Raw genomic sequence first — 7,591 nt, forward strand, 5'->3', positions numbered from 1 at the left:
CGTGGTGGTGGTGGCCATGGGGCGGGGGATGAGGACTGGAGGACGACGAGGAGAGGGGGCCAGGCCAGTGGGAGAAAGAGAAAGAGAGAAAGCGAGATGGGACGTCGGGGAGGCCAAGGGCATCAGAGGTAAACTATTTTTGTGCAGCGGAGCCTCGCTAATCGCTACGGCCACACACCCCGTGGACCGGGACGCCACGTGTCGTGCCCTCACGCGGATCAGCCGAGGGTTTTTTCGCCCAGCCGCTTCAACATTTTGCTCCACAAGCTAAATGCCTCCTCTCAGAAAGAAGAAAAAAAAAACCTTTTTAGGCTGCTAGTTTGGTATAAATCATGTGTTCTTCCTATTTATGAAATGATTGCAACTCATTTCTATGCCGACAACAAATTTGTATTATATGCTAGAGTTGAATATATAAAATGTTCACCTACTGAGTAATTTAATTGTTGCGAAGAGGAGTATTATAGTCCAATCATTTTATATACAACCAAGTAGCATCTTGTTTGAATCAGGAATGCGACTAGAAAGGTCTTACACCGGAGACGTTGGACGTTCCCGAAGCTAAATATAAACAAATGTCAACTTGCTAAGTAATTTAGTCCCGGAGGGACAGAGTATTATAGTATTACCGTTTTTTATATGCAACAACCAAGTAGCACCTTGTGCGAATCAGGCCTGCAGCTAGAAAGGTCTTACACCTAAGACTCTAGGCCTTTCTAAAGATACAAGTATATATATCACACGGAGCGTACATCACAAAATATGTTTGTAGTGCAACGAAGAGTAAAGTATGGATGTCGACGCACCTTTGTGGCAGATGTCATGACACTATTTTGTTATTACATCGCTAGCCAAACGCTAAGCAACAAAATGTTTTAAAACCCTCTCCAGTACATCGTATGGAGGGGCACCCACAAATGCCCAAATTATTTAATCCAGCTCCATCTAGGACAAACGGTACAACATATTCATGAGATTTGATTTGACCGACATGAACAAACCAAGATTCAAAAGCCATTCGCTTAATTAACTCTAGCGAAAGAGGAAAAACCAGTGGCATGGACAAAGAACCACCCACATGATCCATGGTATGATAGTGTCCACCATTGCGTGTGCACCAGACGATTAGCTTTTGGTTGGAATTGTTAACGGCCGGCACCATCAACTCATGCTGGTTATCTTAGGCACCTAGCGAGAGTAAGATAAGCCCCCGGCCGTACGCCCTGTGCTGCTAGGTTAGATGAGATCCCTCCTCGCAGGACCGCATTACATTGCCCAAGTGCACCGCACGCCCCCCTCCCTCCCTCTAATCAAATCGAACTCTAAATTAATCCGCGCCAGTATACGTACATACGTACCGGCGGCACATGCATGCATGCATGCATGCATGCCGCGCCCGATCTGGGAGGCCTCGTGTGTTGACCCGACCGCGGCCGGCCGGGCGCAAGCGCCAAGGGCCACAGGCGGAGCAGGTACGTGACGGCATGTCGCGCCGTGCCGACGAGAGCACGGGGGGAGCCGGCAGCTGGACCAATCTAGCCTGGCCTAGCCTAGCACGTACCGCGTCCGCCTGCCGGTGTGTACGTACTGCGTGCACCGCTCTCTTTCGTGTATGTGTATGCGTGCATGTACCGCGTCGGGGGCTTGGGGGTTGCAGGCTAGGTCCGGGTACTGTTTTGCTCGCCGGGGCCCGGGTGTAATGGGATGGGTGCAATTATTCGACGTAGACCCACGCGAGGGCGGGTACGCAGCCACAGGCGTACCTGTCCGGGCCACTGTGCCGTTCCGGTCGACCGGTCACGCCCCCGCTCGCCCCATCGGAAACGTTGTTCCTTTCGACAAATGCATCCCCCACCACCCGAGAGACGCCCACCCGCGCCAAAGTCTGCCATGTATACTCGCTCTGTCTACGTAAGCCGTACGCGCATGTATGTAGCATCCTCGTAATCTTACGCTCGTGGTCACGGGCCGGCCAGGCGGGCGGGCTCGCGTACGGTCGCGGTCACGGCACCGCGTGGGGGCTCGGCACGGCCACGGGAGGCCCCGATGGAATGGACGGACGGAGGGAGGACGGCGACACCGCGACAGCGCCGTAAATGGGCTGCACCGGTGCGGTACAGTACGTTGACCGGTTGAGAGCGAGCCCGTGAGGGTGAGGCGACCCGGTGATCGGGACGTGGGGCGGGGGTACGTGCCGGCCCGAACGCCCCCTCCGGCCTGTGTCTGTGTGCGCGCCTTGAGCTGAGCTGCGGGCGGGCGGGTCGGAGGGGGAGGTGGAGCGCACCGTTCTTTTTCTTCATTTTGTTTTTGTCGCGATGGCTTCGCTTGTTGCGTACTGGAGCACATGGTTCTGTTCTAGTATTGCTTTCGCTTGATTTGACGGGTTGAGAAAAGATGGAACGAGAAAAGGAGATGGTTTTTACTACGAAAACGGAGCCTTGCTACACCCGCGCGCGCTTCATCTTGGTCAAGACTTGCTCGTGTTTAGTACTAGTAGTATGAGCTTTTGAAGAAAGTACTATCAAGCTTTTGAAAGAAAAATAGTGTCTTATAGTTATGTGTCGGTCATGCTATGGCGTGATAGTTGTGCAAGATTTCATAAGAAATATGATTGTTCATAGAATATGACGAGATGTAACTACCATGATTTATTTTTCATATAAAGATAACATCTGTATTCAACTCAAACCATGTGTCTTGGATCATCTACAACCGGGTTTCTCAAATGCCCCTATACACCCGGGCGAATGGCCCGGTCAGTGATCAATCACAAAATCGCGACCTAGCCAGACTCCTCGAACGCCTGGACTGACTGGCACCTCGTATGTACAACCCATATTTAGGGCGGATATAGGCAGGCTCGGGCGCGTCCGCCATGTCGGATCCGGCAGACAACACCCATCACAAATTTCATCAAATCCTCACCCCCCACCACCTTCAACCTAGCCGAAGCAATCCGTTTCATCTCCTCTCTTCCCCCTCGTCTGCGTCGGCCCTCCCTAGCTGTGTCGTCACCCTAACTTTGTCGCCCTTCCAACGCTTGAGCGCCACCACAATCGCCATAAAACTCCTCCATGTCAGTCTTGCCGCCCGAGACGCCGCTGCGTACATCCAACTCTTCTCAGACTACACCTTGCCCTTTATGTGTTCGACAAACTGTCTAGTTTTTTATTCTTTTGTAGGCAAAACGATGGATTCAGAGGGTTTATCAAATGAGGAGTATCAACACAAGGAGCTTGAATTAATTCAAAATGGGCTCTTCGATTCATTGGATTTGGACGACAAAAATATTGAGATGATGATGATCATCACCATCCAGGAGGAAATGAAGAGGAAAGTGGAGCAAATTCTGAACTTCAAGGGTTCGGTCAAAGGGAGGAGAGCTGCAAACCGGATAGGGTTGTTGGCGCACCACTTCTCTATGAGGACTACTCCCAGCCCGGATCGGCATCCCATAATAGATTTTTTTTCGTCCACACTTCGGTATGTGCAAACCCTTGTCTTGCACATGGTGGAGGGAGTGAAGGCACATGATCCCTACTTCATATTTTTTAATAATTTTTCAACAAATCCCGAAAGTGTAACCCTAATTCAGAAATTGTAGGTCTATGCCCCCGTCATTCACGTGATGACAGTCAGCCCTGGCTCGCCTTCATAGCATTCACGTAATTCAGGCTCAAGAAGGATTGTTGTGGAAAACTCTCGTTCTTTCCTTTGCAGAAATGCTCGACTGCACCGAGCATGCATTAGGTACCGCCGCCGATGCTGTCGGTGAGGTGGTCCAGATGGGGGAAGAGCACAAGCCTTGATGCCACTGCGAGATTTTATCGCGTCATGGTGAAGGTGTTTGGGGTGGGGTATTTGAGAGAACCAATTGTGCAAGATATATAAAGGTTTATGACTATTGAAGCGGCAAGAGGTTTTCAAGATATTTTCAGTTCAGTTGATTGCATGCATTGGCAATGAAAGAACTGCCTCAAAGATTTGTCCGGGATGTACCTAGGTCACATCAAAGAGGCTACCATCATACTAGAGGCAGTGACATCAAGAGACTTGTGGATTTCACATTCTTTCCTTGGCATGTTTAGTTCTCATGACGACATCAATGTGCTCGAGCAATCTCCACTTATTCAAGAGACTTTCTAATGGGCAAGCGTTGTCGTGCAACTACACCGTCAACATGCACAACTACAACATGGGATACTCCTTTGTCGATGATATCAATCGTTGGTGGGTGCGTTTGTGAAGACCATATCCGATCCCCATGACAACAAACAAAGCCACTGCGAGATTTTCTCGCGTCATGGTGAAGGTGTTTGGGGTGGGGTATTTGAGAGAACCAATTGTGCAAGATATATAAAGGTTTATGACTATTGAAGCGGCAAGAGGTTTTCAAGATATTTTCAGTTCAGTTGATTGCATGCATTGGCAATGAAAGAACTGCCTCAAAGATTTGTCCGGGATGTACCTAGGTCACATCAAAGAGGCTACCATCATACTAGAGGCAGTGACATCAAGAGACTTGTGGATTTCACATTCTTTCCTTGGCACGTTTAGTTCTCATGACGACATCAATGTGCTCGAGCAATCTCCACTTATTCAAGAGACTTTCTAATGGGCAAGCGTTGTCGTGCAACTACACCGTCAACATGCACAACTACAACATGGGATACTCCTTTGTCGATGATATCAATCGTTGGTGGGTGCGTTTGTGAAGACCATATCCGATCCCCATGACAACAAACAAAGCCACTGCGAGATTTTCTCGCGTCATGGTGAAGGTGTTTGGGGTGGGGTATTTGAGAGAACCAATTGTGCAAGATATATAAAGGTTTATGACTATTGAAGCGGCAAGAGGTTTTCAAGATATTTTCAGTTCAGTTGATTGCATGCATTGGCAATGAAAGAACTGCCTCAAAGATTTGTCCGGGATGTACCTAGGTCACATCAAAGAGGCTACCATCATACTAGAGGCAGTGACATCAAGAGACTTGTGGATTTCACATTCTTTCCTTGGCACGTTTAGTTCTCATGACGACATCAATGTGCTCGAGCAATCTCCACTTATTCAAGAGACTTTCTGATGGGCAAGCGTTGTCGTGCAACTACACCGTCAACATGCACAACTACAACATGGGATACTCCTTTCAACAATGTTGTGTCATTTTGTGAAGACCATATCCGATCCCCATGACAACAAACAAAGCCACTTTCAACAATGCAAGAAGCAACTAGGAAGGATGTGGAGTGGATTTTTTGAGTGCTCCAAGCTCGTTGGTGTATTGTCCGTTGAACTGCAATGATGTGGCAATCAGAGACTTTCTGGCATCTGATGACATGTTGTGTCATTTTGCACAATAGGATTAGAGAGGACAAGTGTGAAAGGGCAGTCCAAACCCATGATTTCGAGAAGTCTGGAGTACAAGTTCTCATATCCTGATTTTTTTGGAGATGCATTAGAATCTTCGAGGTCAACAGTTGCATGTGCAACTACTAAATGATCTTGTTGACCATATGTGGACCCACAGTGGAAAATGTTTAATGTTTGAATTGTGCACTTCAAATAAATTTATGTTCCAATAATATTTTTGCTACGAACAAATGTTATTTATATGTGATATTCATTTGTACGATCGACGTGCATATATTTGAGGTTTTGATACGAATAATGTGATTGTTCGGCAGGACTTTTGAGGGGCCGTTCCACGCTGCCAGAGGTCACACCCGGGTGCGTCTGCGACATTTAGGAGGTCGGATTTGCCAAGTCCAGATGTAGATGCTCTTACAAGTATATACCAAAAGTAAAAGCGAGACAGGAAAAACAGAAACGAAATGATCTCACAATTCTCATGTTGGGCATTCACATGTCACAATGTTAACATAAGAAGCATCACCCTTGGAGCCAAAGCATGATGAGTTCAAACTAGATAAGACTTGGATACGGCAAGTACACAAATATATTATTGACGACACACTTGAACGATACGCAAAATATGAAATTTCGGAGAGGGGCTGGATTTTAGACATAATGAAGAGGAAGTTCATGTTTTCAGGCCGCCTTGATCCTCCCTACCCTCACTCGCCATCCATGCACGACACAGAAGACTTAATTTGCTATCAGCTCAAAAAAAATATATTTACTCCCATCCCAGAGCTTATGCGTTTTCATGTTTTCTCCGCAAAATAACCCAACCATTAAGCCATCATGCAATCATATTTACAGGAAGACAAGGATCATTGATCTTGTTGTTAACAAATACAACACTATTTTTCAATCTCCGGTTCGTTCACTCACAACACAGCTGGAACACCGATCATCATTAGATGTTTTTCGGTGTTCCCATAGAAAAATGAGCCACACATCAAGCATATCATGTATATTATCAGGCACATCCATTAAATTTAAAGCACATTTCAGTATATTCCATAGCATTCTAGAAAAATAGAACATTGAAGAAACAAGGGATTGACTGATTCATCTCTACCACAAAAAGGACAAGCTTTATTTTATATTCAGCCTCTTTTATATCAATTTTTTCTTATTCATAACACTATTTCGAAGAACCATCCACATAAAGAGCTTAATTCTTGAAGGCATTTGCCCCTTCCATAAAATCTATGAGGGGATTTAACCCCCTCCCCTCTCTAGCAACTTTGTATAATCATAGCAAATGCTATAAAGTCTGGGATAGTTGGATTACAAAGGTTTATCTCTAATCTGTCAATCCTCCAAGAACCTCACATTTTTAGCATTCCCCACACTAAACCTGCAGACAGAGAAAAAGTGATCTCTGTGTTTAAGCAAGCAACACACAAAACTGGGAATTACCCTGTTTAGGTTTGTACCAGCTATACATTGATTTTTATGTACTTATTTTCAGTATAATTTTTTTCACCACAATTTGCAGAACAGAGCATGGTTCATTAGCACAAGGTTCTGAATACGTGGTCCACCGAGATCTTTTGACATACAAACATCTGACAATTTGACTAAATGTTATTACTTCTTATCAGCTTCTGTCTAATGGCATTCTCTTGTCAAACGTTGGCATGTCCTGTTGAAAACCAAGACTATCTTTGCTAAGCTGTGTTTATTTATTTTTATCAACTAAGCCGTGTTTGACCCGTGTTATTTGTCTTTGCATGTGAGCTGGTTCACCATTTTGCTGAAGGCGTGTGCAAGCAACGCCATAGTTGTCTGATTTTCCCCACAGTTTCCATGTACAACATGATATTGTAGTTCATTGACCTGTACTATGCCAAAACAAATATTCAGAAATACAACATGGTATCGTAGCAAGCTTCTTCAACCCATTGTTCCCTTGTTTTTTCAAAAGTTAGTCAGAGAAGAATGTACAACAGGCCTGCTTGTTTCAGTTTCGGTGCTTGCGGGTTTGTTGACTTGAAAAGATCTTGGTGGCAGTAAAGGTAGTCCACTAAGCATATCTGTTACACAAAGACTTCTTGCCTATTTTTGTTTACTGAAAATGAACTGGTCTCTGTGAAACGCCTTGTTCCAAAAGTCCAATAAGAACACAAAACGTAGGACATCAGTAAATCAAAATTAAGGAAGCAGAAAAAGCAAAAATAG

Source organism: Triticum dicoccoides, chromosome 5A, assembly GCF_002162155.2.
Source record: "Triticum dicoccoides isolate Atlit2015 ecotype Zavitan chromosome 5A, WEW_v2.0, whole genome shotgun sequence".
Lineage (NCBI taxonomy): Eukaryota > Viridiplantae > Streptophyta > Magnoliopsida > Poales > Poaceae > Triticum > Triticum dicoccoides.